Genomic DNA, 14,851 nt, shown 5'->3' on the forward strand with positions numbered 1-14,851 from the left:
TTATACACGAGAGTGTATCTAAGGATGCTCTATCGGTGAGCTACATCCCCTTTATATTTTGAGACATGGTCTTGCTAAGTTGCTGAGGCTGGCCTTGAACCTGCCATCCTCATGTTGCAGCCTCCTGAGTCACTAGAATTATATGCATGTGCCACCGTGTCCACTCAACTTCTGCTTTCTTTTTTTTCTCTTTTTTAAAAATTATTAGTTGTTCAAAACATTACAAAGTTCTTGACATATCATATTTCATACATTTGATTCAAGCGGATTATTAACTCCCATTTTTACCCTATATACATATTGCAGATTCACATCGGTTACACATCCACTTTTTTACCTACTGCCATACTAGTGTATGTTGTATTCTGTTGCCTTTCCTATTCTCTACTATCCCCCCTCCCCTCCTCTTCCCTCCCCTCTCCTCCCCTCCCTTCCCATCTTCTCTCCCTACCCCATCTACTGTAATTCATTTCTCTCTCTTGTTTTTTCCCCCTTTCCCCTCACTTCCTCTTATATGTAATTTGTATAACAATGAGGGTCTCCTTCCTTTACCATGCAATTTCCCTTCTCTCTCTGTTTCCCTCCCCTCTCTCTGTTTCCCTCCCTGTTTAGTGGTGATCTTCTTCTCATGCTCTTCCTCTCTATTCAGTTCTTAGTTGCTCTCCTTATATCAAAGAAGACATTTGGCATTTATTTTTAAGGAATTGGCTAGCTTCACTTAGCATAATCTGCTCTAGTGCCATCCATTTCCCTGCAAATTCCATGATTTTGTCATTTTTTAGTGCAGAGTAATACTCCATTGTGTATAAATGCCACATTTTTTTATCCATTCATCTATTGAAGGGCATCTAGGTTGGTTCCACAGTCTAGCTATTGTGAATTGTGCTGCTATGAACATTGTTGTAGCAGTGTCCTTATAGTACGCTCTTTTAAGGTCTTTAAGGAATAGTCCAAGAAGGGCAATAGCTGGGTCAAATGGTGGTTCCATTCCCAGCTTTCCAAGGAATCTCCATACTGCTTTCCAAATTGGCCGCACCAATTTGCAGTCCCACCAGCAATGTACAAGTGTACCCTTTTCCCCACATCCTCGCCATCACTTGTTGTTGTTTGACTTCATAATGGCTGCCAATCTTACTGGAGTGAGATGGTATCTTTGGGTGGTTTTGATTTGCATTTCTCTGACTGCTAGAGATGGTGAGCATTTTTTCATGTACTTGTTGATTGATTGTATGTCCTCCTCTGAGAAGTGTCTGTTCAGGTCCTTGGCCCATTTGTTGATTGGGTTATTTGTTTTCTTGTTGTTTAATTTTTTGAGTTCTTTGTATACTCTGGATATTAGGGCTCTATCTGAAGTGTGAGGAGTAAAAATTTGTTCCCAGGATGTAGGCTCCCTATTTACCTCTCTTATTGTTTCTCTTGCTGAGAAAAAACTTTTTAGTTTAAGTAAGTCCCATTGGTTGATTCTTGTTATTAACTCTATACTCATGTGATGGTCTCATCTAGTTCTTGAGGATCAAAATATCTACTCCTCTCTGGACCCTAAACTTCTGTATTTAGTTGCCTCCATGATATTTACACTTGGGAGTCTAATGGACATTTTGAAATAATCTCAAACACAAACCAAATTTTGATTATCATTCATACTACAGTTTTTATTCTGTTTAATTATACATGACAGTAGAGTACATTTTGATCCATTTTTACAAACATGGAGTACATCTTATTTTAATCAAGATCCCCATGTTTTGGTTGTACATGATAGAGACCATTCTGGAAAGCAGAAAGCATGGATTGGAACCACTATTTGACCAAATTTTTCCAGTCTTTGGTATATACCAAAAGGCCTTAAAAACAGCCTACCCAAAATTTGCCTCAATAAAGGTCTTCCCTATTTATATTAGTGGCAAATCCAGTCTTCCATTTTAAAATAGAAATATTGGAGTTCACCTAGATTTTTCTCTTTGTTTTATGCCCTACAAACAGTCTTTTAGAAATTCTCTTGATTATTATATTATTATTATTATATTATACCTGGAAGCTCACTAACTCGACTGTGATTATCTTTCTCATCTGGGTTTCTGAAATAACTACCTTTCAACTTCCGCCAGTGTTGTCCTACAACTTGGCATCAGCACAATAGCCAAATGATTTTATTAAAATGTAAATTAGGAAGAAGAAAGGGCAAAACCCAATAAAAAATGGAGAAAACGTATGAGCAGAAAATTCACCATAAAAGTGAGCAGGTCATACAATTATAATCTCAGTGACCTGGGAGGCTGGGGCAGGAGGATTGCAAGTTCAAAGGCAGCCTAAGCAACAGAATGAGATCCTTAGCAACTGTCAATAGTCTGTCTCAAAAAAGTAAAAAGGACTGGGGATATATAGCTAAGAGGTAAGGCATCCATGAAATTTAATCCCCAGTACCAAAAATGGAAATATGAGGAAGGGTAAGGAACAAGAAGAAGGAGAAGAAGATGGGGGCTTATAAGAGAAAACAGGAATCAACCTGAAAGAGCTCCTAATGACCCAGGTTGAAATAATTTGCACAAAAAAGTAAATATAGTATTTGACTTTAACTCTTAGAATTAAATATACTACGGATATATACCAATATGAAAATCAAGTACATAAATGGTGGGGGGCAGGGGAAGACTTTTAACTTGTGGTAATCTTGGACTAAACATTTGTGTTCCCCTCCACCTCCCCCATTCAGATGTTGAAACTTTAATCCCTAGTGTGGGTATCCATTCATTCACATCTACTTTAATTTCTCTCAATAAAATGTTGTGGACTTCTCTATATTATTCTCTTTCTAGAAGCAATTTATTTTTGATTTGTTTGATTCAAAAATATTTTGACACCTTATTTCAGTTTTACTTTTTGTATTTTTTCTTTTTAGAAAGAAAATAAAAGAAAAACATAAAGACACATAGACAACATGAAAAAACAAGAGAAGAAAGTGTCTCAAACAAACCAGGATATTATAATAGCAGAAACCATAGACAGTAATGTTAATGAAATGTCTGAGGAGGAGTTCAGAAGGTTCATACTTAAAATGATCTGTGAATTAAAGAATGACCTAAATAAGCATAAACAGGCAAAAATTGATCACTCCAACAAAGAGATAAGAGAGCAAATACAGGTAGCAAAAGATTACTTCAAGAAAGAGAGACTCTGAAAAAAAGACCAGTCAGAAATCCTTGAAATGTAGGATATAATAAACCAAATAAAAAACTCAATAGAAAGCATAACTAACAGACTAGATCACTTGAAAGAAAAAACATCAGATAATGAAGACAAAGTATACAATCTGGAAAATAAAGTTGATCACACAGTGAAGAAAGTAAGAAACCATGAACAGAACACCCAAAAATTATGGGACAGCATCAAAAGACTAAATCTAAGAGTTATTGGGATGAAGGAAGGTACAGAGTTTCAAACCAAAGAATGCACAATCTCTTCAATGAGATAATATAAAAAAAATTACCAAGCATGAAGAACAAATTGTAAAACCAAATACAAGAGGCTTACGGAACACCAAATGTACAGTTACAACATATCTACACCAAGGCACATTGTAATGAAAATGCCTAGCATACAGAATAAGGATAGAATCTTAAAAGCCACAAGAGAGAGGAATCAGATCACATATAGAAGAGACCAATCCATATCTCAGCAGATTTTTCAACCCAGACCCTCAAATGGATGCCAACCAAGAATCTTATATCCAGCAAAACTAAGATTTAGATTTGATGATTAAATAAAAACATTCTATGATAAACAAAAGTTAAAGAATTTTCAACTAGAAAACCTGCACTACAAAATATCCTCAGCAAAATATTCCACAAAGAGGAAATGAAAAACAATGATGAAAATCAGCAGAGGGAGGTATTACACCAAAGGAAAATCTAATCAGAGGAGAAATCAAGTCATGTTAACTACCAAAAATAAACAAAAATGGCTGGGAATACAAATCATGTCTCAATAATAACCCTGAAAGTTAATGGCCTAAACTCGCCAATCACAAGACATAGACTAGCAGATTGGATAAAAAAAAAAAAGACCCAACAATATTCTGCCTCCAATATCTCATAGGAAAAGACATCCACAGACTGAAGGTGAAGGGTTGAGAAAAAGCATACCACTCACATGGACTGCAGGAGCAAGCAGGGGTTTCCGTCCTCATATCAAATAAAGTAGACTTCAAACAAAAGTCAATCAAAAAGGATAAAGAAGGACAATACATACTGCTCATGGGAACCATACACCAACAACACTTAACAATTAGAAATATATATGCCCCAAACAGTGGAATGTCTATGTTCATCAAACAAACCCTTCTCAAGTTCAAGAGTCAAATAGACCACAACACTATAATTTTGGGTGACGTTAACACACCTCTTTCTCCACTGGATAGATCTTCCAAACAAAAGATGAACAAATAAACTGTAGAACTCAATAACACAATAAATAACTTAGACTTAACTGACACATAGAAAATATTTCATCCTCCAACAAGCAAATACACTTTATTCTCAGCAGCACATAAGTCCTTCTCAAAAAAGGACCATATATTATTCCACAAAGCGACTTTTAGCAAATGTAAAAAAGTAGAGATACTACCCTGCATTCTATCAGATCATAATGGAATAAAATTAGAAATCAATGATAAAATAAGAAATAAAAGCTACTCCAACACCTGGAGACTAAATATGCTACTGAATTAACAATGCATTGCAGAAGACATCAAGGAAGAGATTAAAAAAAATTAGAGGTGAATGAGAACACAGACACAACCTATCAAAATCTCTGGGACACTATGAAAGCAGTTCTAAGAGGAAAGTTCATTACATGGAGTTCATTCCTTAAAAGAAGAAAAAGTCAACAAATAAATGACTTAACATAACATCTCAAAGCCCTAGAAAAAGAAGAACAAATCAACATCAAAAGCAGTAGAAGACAGAAAAGAATTAAAATGAGAGCTAAAATCAATAAAATTGAAGCAAAAGAAACAATTGAAAAAATTAACAGAACAAAAAGTTGGTTCTTTGAAAAAATAAATAAAATTGACAAACCATTAGCCATGCTAAGAAAGAGAAGGAGACAGAAAACTCAAATTACTAACGTACATGATGAGACAGGAAAATCATGACAGACACTACAGAAATACAGAAGATAATTAGAAGTTATTTTGAAAACTTGCACTCCAATAAAATAGAAAGTTTGTCAAAGGCATTGACAAACTTCTAGAGTCGTATAATTGGCCCAAATTGAATCAGGATCATATACACAATTTAAACAGATCAATTTCAATTGAAGAAATAAAAGATGACATTAGAAGTCTACCAACCAAGGAAAGCCCAGGACCAAATGTATATACAGCTGAGTTCTACAAGACCTTTAAAGAAGAAGTAACACCAGTGCTCTTCAATTTATTTCAGGAAATAAAAAATGAGGATGCACATCCAAACTCATTCTATGAGGCCAATATCACCCTGATTCCAAAACCAGGCAAAGGCACATCAAAAAAAAAAAAAAAAAAGGAAACTTCAGACCAATATCTCTAATGAACATAGATGCAAAAATTCTCAATAAAATTCTGGAAAATCAAATAAAAAACATATCAAAAGGATGATACCCCATGATAAAGTGGGGTTCATCCCAGGGATGCAAGGTTGATTCAACATATGGAAATTAATAAATGTAATCTATCACATCAATAGACTTAAAGATGAGAATCATATGATCATCTCAATAGATGCAGTAAAAGCATTTGACAAAATACACAAAAATTAGGGATAACAGGAAAATACCTCAACATTATAAAGGCTATCTGCTAAGCTCCAGGCCAGCATCATTCTAAATGGAGGAAAATTGCATCAAGGAAGAGATTGTCACCAAAACAGCATTCCCTCTTAAAACTGAAACAAGACAGAAATGCCCTCCTTCACCACTTCTATTTAACATAGTTATTGAAACACTGGCTAGAGCAATTAGATGAAAGAAATTAAAGGGATACACATGGGAAAAGAAGAACTCAAATTGGCACTATCTGCTGATAATATGATTCTATACCTAGAAGACCCTAAAAGTTCCACCAGAAAACTTCTAGAAATAGTAAATAAATTCAACAAAATACCAAGGTATAAAATCAAATGGATTTCTATATATCCATGAGAAATCCTCAGAAAGGGAAATGCAGAAAACTACCCCATTTACAATAGTCTCAGAAAAAATAAAATACTTGGGAATCAACTTAATAAAAGAGGTGAAAGTTTTATATAATGAAAATTATAGAATCCTAAAGAAAGAAATCAAAGAAGACCTTAGAAGATGAAAAGATCTACCTTGCTCTAGAATAGGCAGAGTTAATATTATCAAAATAACCACACTACCAAAAGCGCTATACAGACTTAATGTAATTCCAATCAAAATCCAAATGACATGCCTCATAGAAATAGAAAAAGCTATCATGAAATTCAACTGGAAAAATAAGAGACCCAGAATAGCTAAAGCAATCCTTAGCAGGAAGAGTGAAGCAGGTGGGCATCACTATACCAGACCTTAAACTATACTGCAGAGCAATAGTAACAAAAACAGCATGGCATTGTCACCAAAACAGACTGATAGACCAATGGTACAGTACAGAGGACACAGAGACTAACCCACAAAACTACATTTATCTTATATTAGACAAAGGCACAAAAAAACATGCATTGGAGAAAAGACAGCCTCTTAACAAATTGTGCTGGGATAACTGGAAATCCATATGCAACAAAATTAAACTAAAACCATATCTCTCACCATGCACAAAACTCAACTTAAAATGGATCAAGGACCTAGGCATAAAAGTAGAAATCCTGTGTCTAATAGAAGAAAAAGTAGGCCCTAATCTCCATCATGTGGGATTAGGCCCCAACTTTCTTAGTAAGACTCCTGTGGTGCAAGAATTAAAATCAAGAATCAATAAATAGGGATAGACTCAAACTAAAATGTTTATTTTCAGAAAACAACAACAATCTGTGAGGTTAATAGAGAGCAAATCTTTACTCCTCACATATCACATAGAGCACTAATCTCTAGGGTATATAAAGAATTCAAATATCTAAGCACCAAAAAAACCCAAATAACCCAATAAATAAATATGCCATGGATTTGAACAGACACTTCTCAGAAGAGGATATACAATTAATCAACAAATATATGAAAAAATGTTCATCATCACTAGCAATTACAGAAATGCAAATCAAATCTACTCTTAAGATTTCATCTCATAACAATAAGTGTTGGCGAGGATGTGGGGGGAAATGTACACTCATACATTGCTGGTGGGGCTGCAAATTGGTGCAGCCAATATGGAAAGCAGTATGCAGATTTCTTGGAAAATTGGGAATGGAACCACCATTTGACCCAGCTATCCCTCTCCCAAAGGACTTGAAAACAGCTTTCCTTACACAGCCCCATCAATGTTTATAGCAGCACAATTCTCAATAGCTAAACTCCATAGTTTAGGAACCAACCTAGATGCCCTTCAATAGATGAATGGGTTAAAAAAAAGTGGCATATATGCACAATGGAATATTACCAGCAATAAAAGAGAATAAAATCATGGCATTTGCAGGTAAATGGATGAAGTTAGAAAAGATAATGCTAAGTGAATTTAGCCAATCCCAAAAAATCAAATGTCGAATGTTTTCTCTGATATAAGGAGTCTGATTCATAGTGGGTAGGGAGGGGGAGTGTGGGAGGAATAAATGAACTCTAAATAGGGCAGAGGTGTGGGAGGGAAAGAGAGGGGGCAGGGGGTTAGAAATGATGGTGGAATGTGATAGGCATCATTATCCAAAGTATATGTATAAAGACACAAATTGATGTGAATATACTTTGTATACAACCAGATATGAAAAATGGTGCTCTATATGTGTAATAAGAATTGTAATGCATTCTGCTGTCATATATAATTTTAAAAGTAATAAAATTAGAAATAAATTAATTAATTTTTTAAAAAGAATGAAATGGAAAATCAACTACAAGATGCCTAGAGGACCCCAAATGTACAAAATTACAGCAGACCCACACCAAGGCACATTATAATGAGAATAACTAACATATAAAATATTAACAGAATTTTAATTGCCGTGAAAGGAAAAAAAAATCAAATTACATACAAACCAACATGGATCTTAGCTGATTTCTCAATCCAGACTCTCAATGCCAGGAAGTCCTGGAATAATGTTTATTAAGCTCTGAAAGAAAAAGTATGCCAACAGAGAATTTTATAACAGCAAAACTAAGCTTCATGTTTGAAGATGAAATAAAAACCTTCCATGATAAACAAAAATTAAAAGAATTCACAGCTAGAAATTCTGCAATACAGAGCATTCTCACAAAATATTCCATAAGGAGCAAATTTTTTTGCAAAGGGAGGAATTAAATTAAGAAAAAGTCAAAGGAGAAACTCGGTCAAGTTAAAAACCAAAATGACCAGGGAAACAAATCATGTTTCATTAATAACCCTGACAGTCACACATCAATCAAGAAACAGAATGGCAAGTTAGGTTTTAAAAATAAAAAGACCCAACAATACACTGTCTTTAAGAGACTCATCTCATAGGAAAAGACATCCACAGACTGAAGGTGAAATGATGGGAAAAAATGTATCACTCACAAGGACTTTGTAGACAAGCAGGGGTTTCCATTCTCATATCAGATAAAGCAGACTTCAAGCCAATGTTAGTCAGAAGGAATAAAGGAGGACATTTCATACTGCTTAAGTAAATCAAACATAAATAATATATAACTACCATAAAAATTTATGCCCCAAACAATGGAGCATCTACATATATCAAATAAACACTTCTCAATTTCAAGAGTCAAATAGAATACTACACAATAGTTCTGGGTGATTTTAACACACACCTCTCTCACCAATGGATAGATCTTCCAAATGAAAACTAACAAAAACACTATAGAACTAAATAATAAAATCAATAATTTAGACTTAATGAACATATATAGAATATTTCATCCATCAACAACAAATGTACTTTCTTCCCAGCAGCACAGCGGTCCTTCTTTAAAATATATATGTTATGCCAGAAAGCAAATCTCAGCAAATACAAAAAATAGAAATACTACCTTGCATTTTATCAGATCATAACAGAATAAAACTAGAAATCAATGATAAATAAAAAATAGAAGCTATTTCAACACCGAGACTAAATATCATGCTATTGAATGATGAATGGATGGCAGAAGAATTCAGGAAAGAAATAAAAAAATTACCTAGAGGTAAATGAGAACACTGATACAACATATCAAAATTTCTGGGTCACTATAAAGGCAGTGCTAAGAAGAAAGTTCATTGCATTGAGCTCATTCATAAAAAGAATAAAAAATCAAAAAACTAAATGACCTAACATTATATTTTGAAGCCTTAGAAAAAGAATAAATATACACCAAAAGTAGAAGACAGAAAATAATTAAAGTCAGAGCTGAAATCAATGAAATTGAAACAAAAGAAAACAATTCAAAAAATTGACAAAAGTTGGTTCTTTGAAAAATAAATAAAATTGATAAGCCCTTAGCTACACCAATGAAGAGAGAGAAAGCCCAAATTACTAAAATTCATGGTGAAAAAATAAATATCATGATGAACACTAATGAAATACAGAAGATAATTAGAAATTGTTTTGAAAATTTATACTCCAATAAAATAGAAAATCTTGAAGACATTGACAATTTTCTAGAGACATATGATCTACCCAAAGTGAATCAAGAAGACATTCACAGTTTAAACAGATCAATGTCAAGTAATGAAATAGAAGATACCATCTAAAGCCTAACAAACAAGAAAGTCCAGGACCAGATGAATTCTCAGCCAAGTTCTACAAGACCTTCAAAGAAGAATTAACATCACTACTCCTCAAATTATTCCATGAAAAGGAGGGAACCCTTCCAACTCATTCTATGAGGCTAGTATCACCCTGATACCAAAACCAGACAAAGACACATCAAGGAAAGAAAACTTCAGAACAATATCTCTGATTAACATAGACACAAAAACTCTCAATAAGATGCTGACAAATCGCATACAAACACATATTAAAAAGATAAATAGTGCACCATGATCAAGTGGGGTTCATCCCAGCAATGCAAGTTTGTTTCAACATATGGAAATCAAGAAATGTAATTCATCCATCAATAGACTTAAAGATAAGAATTACGTGATCATTTCAATAGATGGATAAAAAAACATTTGACAAAATAACAGCACCCTTTGATGTTCAAACACTAGAAGAACTGGGGATAGTAGGAAAACACCTCAACATTTTAAAAGCTATCTATGCTAAGCCCAAGGCCAACACCATTCTAAATGGGAAAAAATTGAAAGCATTCCCTTTAAAAATTGGAACAAGACAGGGAAGCCCTCTTTCCCAGACAGGAATGTCTTTGATTCAGCATAATTCTTGAAATTCTAGCCAGAGAAATTAGACAGATGAAAGAAATTATAGGGACACAAATAGGAAAAGAAGAACTCAAACTAACACTATTTGCTAATGACATAATTCTATATTTAGGGGATCCAAAAAATTCCACCAGACACTCCTCAAGCTAATAAATAAATAATAAATAAATTGAATAAATAAAAATAAATTTAAAAATTGAATAAATAAATTCAATCAAGTAGCAGGATATAATCAACACCCATAAATCAAATACATTTTTATATATCAATGATAAATCCACTGAAAGAGAAATGGGGAAAACTACCTCATTTGCAATAGCCTCAAAAAAGTTAAAATACTTGGCGACCAATCTAACAAAAGAAGTGAAAGACCTCTACAATGGAAACTAAAGAACACTAAAGAAAAAAAAATTAAAGAACACCTTAGAAGATGGAAAAAATCTCTCATGTTCTTATATAGGCAGAATTAATATTGTCCAAATGGCCATACTACCAAAACTGTTACACAGCTATAATGCAATTCCTATTAAAATGCCAATGACATTCTTCATAAAACTAGAAAAAGCAGTCATGAAATTCATTTGGAAAAATAAGAGATCCAGAATATCCAAAGCCATCCTTAGCAAGAAAAGCAAAGCCGGAAGCATTATTATACCAGACCTTAAACAATACTACAGGGCAACAGTAAGAAAAACAGCATGGTGTTGGCACCAAAATAGACTTGTAGAACAATGGTGCAGAATAGTAGACACAGAGACACACCTACATAAATACAGTATCTCATACTAGACCAAGGTGCCAAAAACAGACATCAGAGAAAATATGCCTATTCAACAAATGGTGCTGGGAAAACTGGAAATTCATATTAAGCAAAATGAGATCAAACCTCACTCTCACTCCACACAAAAATCAACTCTAAGTGGATCAAAGACTTAAGCACTAGAATAGAGACCCTGTTCCTAATAGAAGAAAAAGTGGGCCCAAACCTCCACCATGTCAGCTTAGGAACTGACTTACTTAACAAGACTCCTAAAGTGTAAGAATTAAAATAAATCAATAAATGGGATGGAGTCAAACTAAAAATCTTCTTCTCTGCAAAGGAAACAATCAGTAATGTGAAGAGATAGCCTACAGAATGGGAGAAAATCTTTACCACATGCACCTCAGATAGAGCACTAATCTCCAGAATATACAAAGAACTCAAAACTAACACCAAAAAACAAATAATCCAATAAATAAGTGGTCTAAGGAATTGAACAGACACTTCACAGAAGAAATACAATCAATCAATAAATATATGAAAAAATGTTCATCATCTCTAGCAATTAGACAAATGCAAATCAAAACTACTCTAAGATTTTATCTCACTCCAGTCAGAATGGCAATTATCATGAATACAAGCAACAATAAGTTTTTGCAAGGATGTGGGGGAAAAGGTACACTCACACATTGCTGGTCAGACTGCAAATTTGTGCAACCACTATGGAAAGCAATACGCTTATTCCTCAGAAAACTTGAAATGAAACCACCATTTGACCCAGTTATCCCACTGTTTGGTTTATACCCAAAGGACTTAAAAAAGAACACTTAAGATGCACCTACATCAATGTATATAGCAGCTTATTTCATAGTAGCTAAACTATGGAACCAGTCTGGATGCCCTACAATAGATGAATGGATAAAAAAAAACCGTGAGATAGATATATATATCACAATGGAATATTACTCAACCATAATGAAATTATGGCATTTTCAGGTAAATGGGATGGAGCTGTAGAACATCATGTTAAGTGAAATAAGCTAAACCCAAAAAACAAAGGATGACTGTTTTCTTTGATCAGTGGATGCTGACACATAATGGGGGCAAGGGGGTAGGGAAGAATGAAAGAACTTTGGGTTGGGCAGAGGGGAGTGAAGGGGGGGTAGTGGTAGTGAGGATGAGGAGGATGGTGGAATGAAATGGACATTATTACTCTATGTATACACTACCCGTGTGACTCTAGACCATGTTCAGCAAGAGGAAGTAGAAGTTGTGCTCCATTTATGTACAATGTGTCAATATGCATTCTACCATCATGTGTAACTACTTAGACTGAATTTAAAAATAAATTAATAAATAAATACTTTCTGCCAGATAAAATAATAAATAATCGTTTTTAAATATAAATCTTTTTTAAAAAAGATCACCCTGCTCAATAAACTCGGTAATAAAGTGAAAACTACACAGAAAAGAATTGATGAATTTGAGGAAAGATCAATAGAGTTCACCTAATTTGAAACATGGAGGATAAAATAGACTGATAAAAAAATGAACAGAACCTCAGAGACCTGTGAGACACAATACCAAAGACCCACTATTTCTATTATCAGAGTTATAGAAAGAGGAGAAAAAAGAATGGAAGTGAAAGAGCATACAGATAAAAAATGGCTGAAAATGTCGTGAATTTGTCAGATATAATCTACAGACTTTAGAAACTAAGTGAATCCCTAGTAACATAAACCTCCCCAAAACAAATACATCTCATAATTAAACTTATGAAAACCAGAGACAAAGACTGAAAAGCACACTAAGAGTAACAAAAATTTACTCATAAGGGAATATCATTTCAAATGATACCTGAAACCACAAAGGCCCGAGGAGGCAGGGAAAAATCTTTCAAGAATGAAAGTAAACAACTATCAAATTCAAATTCCATATGTAATAAAACTACCCTAGTATGACTGTCAAAAAATTAACAAGAGAGGATATGATCACCCATACCAGGAATGAAACTATTACTTGAGATCACAAAGCCATTACAAGGATACTAAGGAAATAACTTTCTTTGTGGATGTACTTAATAAGTCATTTCCTAACCTAAATATATGAATACATTCTGATCTATATTGTTTCCTCAAAACTTCTTTTTCATATTTTTATTGGTGTGTTATATAATGTGTCAATATGCATTGATGGTGGAATTTCTTGTAACATCTTTATAAATGCACATAATATAACAATATCATTTGGCCACTATCATTCCCCAGAGCTTCCCCCTTTCTCTCCTCCCCTTCCACCCCTAAGTCCCACTATTTCTAATTTTCATGAGATTCACCCTCAACCTTTCTTTTTCCTTTTCCCTCTCTAGTTCTCATATATGAAAGAAAATATATGACCCTTGAATTTCTGAGTTTAGCTTTCTTTTTTAAACATAATGTTATCAAATTTCATCCATTTTCTGGCAAATGACAATTTCATTCTTCTTTATGACTCTATTGTGTGTGTGTGTGTGTGTGTGTTACATTTTAAAAATTTCATTTATTCATTGACAGACACCTAGGACACCTAGGCTGCTTTCACAGTTTGGCTGTTGTGAATTTGCTGCTATAAACATGGGTAGGCGTGTGTCACTACAGTACAAGAACTATTTTTTTTTCAGATATATTCACAGGAGTGGTAGAGCTGGGTCATTACAGTCCTAGGTTTTTTTTCAGGAATCTCTGTACCAATTTCCACAGTGTTTGTACTAATTTATAATTTCACCAACAGCGAAAAGTGTTCCTTTTCCCCCACATCCTCTCCAACATATATCAGTGTTTGTATTCTTGATGACTGTCGTTCTGACTTGTGTGAGATGACATCTCAGAGTCATTTTGATAAGCATTTCCCTAATTGCTAATAATGTTGAACATTTTTATATGTTTCTTGACCATTGATATTTATACTTTTGAGAAATATCTGTTAGTTCATTTGCCCACTTATTGATTGAGTTATTTGGAGTTTTAGTTTTAAGTCTTTGAGTTCTTTATGTATTCTGGATATTAATCCTGTGTCAGAAGAATAGCTAGAAAGATTATTTACTTTGCATTTTGCAAAATACAGAAGCATTTTAATTTAAATAGTCCCATTTATTCACTCTTGGCATTATTTTCTATTGGTAAAGTCACTACCTGCACGTATATGTTGGAGTGTTGATCCTATAATTTCTTTTAGGAGTTTTGTAGTTTGTAGTCTAATTCCTTGGTCTTTGTTAAATTTTGAGTAGATTTTTGAACAGATAAGGTACTAGTAAGGTAATAGACAAGGTACTAGTCTTATTCTTCTACATATGGATGACCAGTTTTCCCAGCACCATTTGTTAAAAAGTTTGTCTTTTCTTCAGTGTATATTTTTGGCTCATTTGTCAAGGATCAGATGATTGTATCTGCATGCATTTGATTCTGTAGCTTCCATTATGTACTAGTGGTCTATGTTTTTGTCAGTGCCGTGCAGTTTTATTACTATAGCTGTGTACTATAATTGAAAGTCAGATATTGGGATGCATTCAGCATCACTCTTCACACTCAAGATTGCTTTGGCTCTTCTGGGGCTTTTATTCTTGCAAATAAATTTTAGGACGGTGT

The sequence above is a fragment of the Marmota monax genome, unplaced genomic scaffold (assembly GCF_021218885.2).
Source record: "Marmota monax isolate L192 unplaced genomic scaffold, Marmota_monax_Labrador192_F-V1.1 WCK01_AAM20220418_F8-fsc00181, whole genome shotgun sequence".
Lineage (NCBI taxonomy): Eukaryota > Metazoa > Chordata > Mammalia > Rodentia > Sciuridae > Marmota > Marmota monax.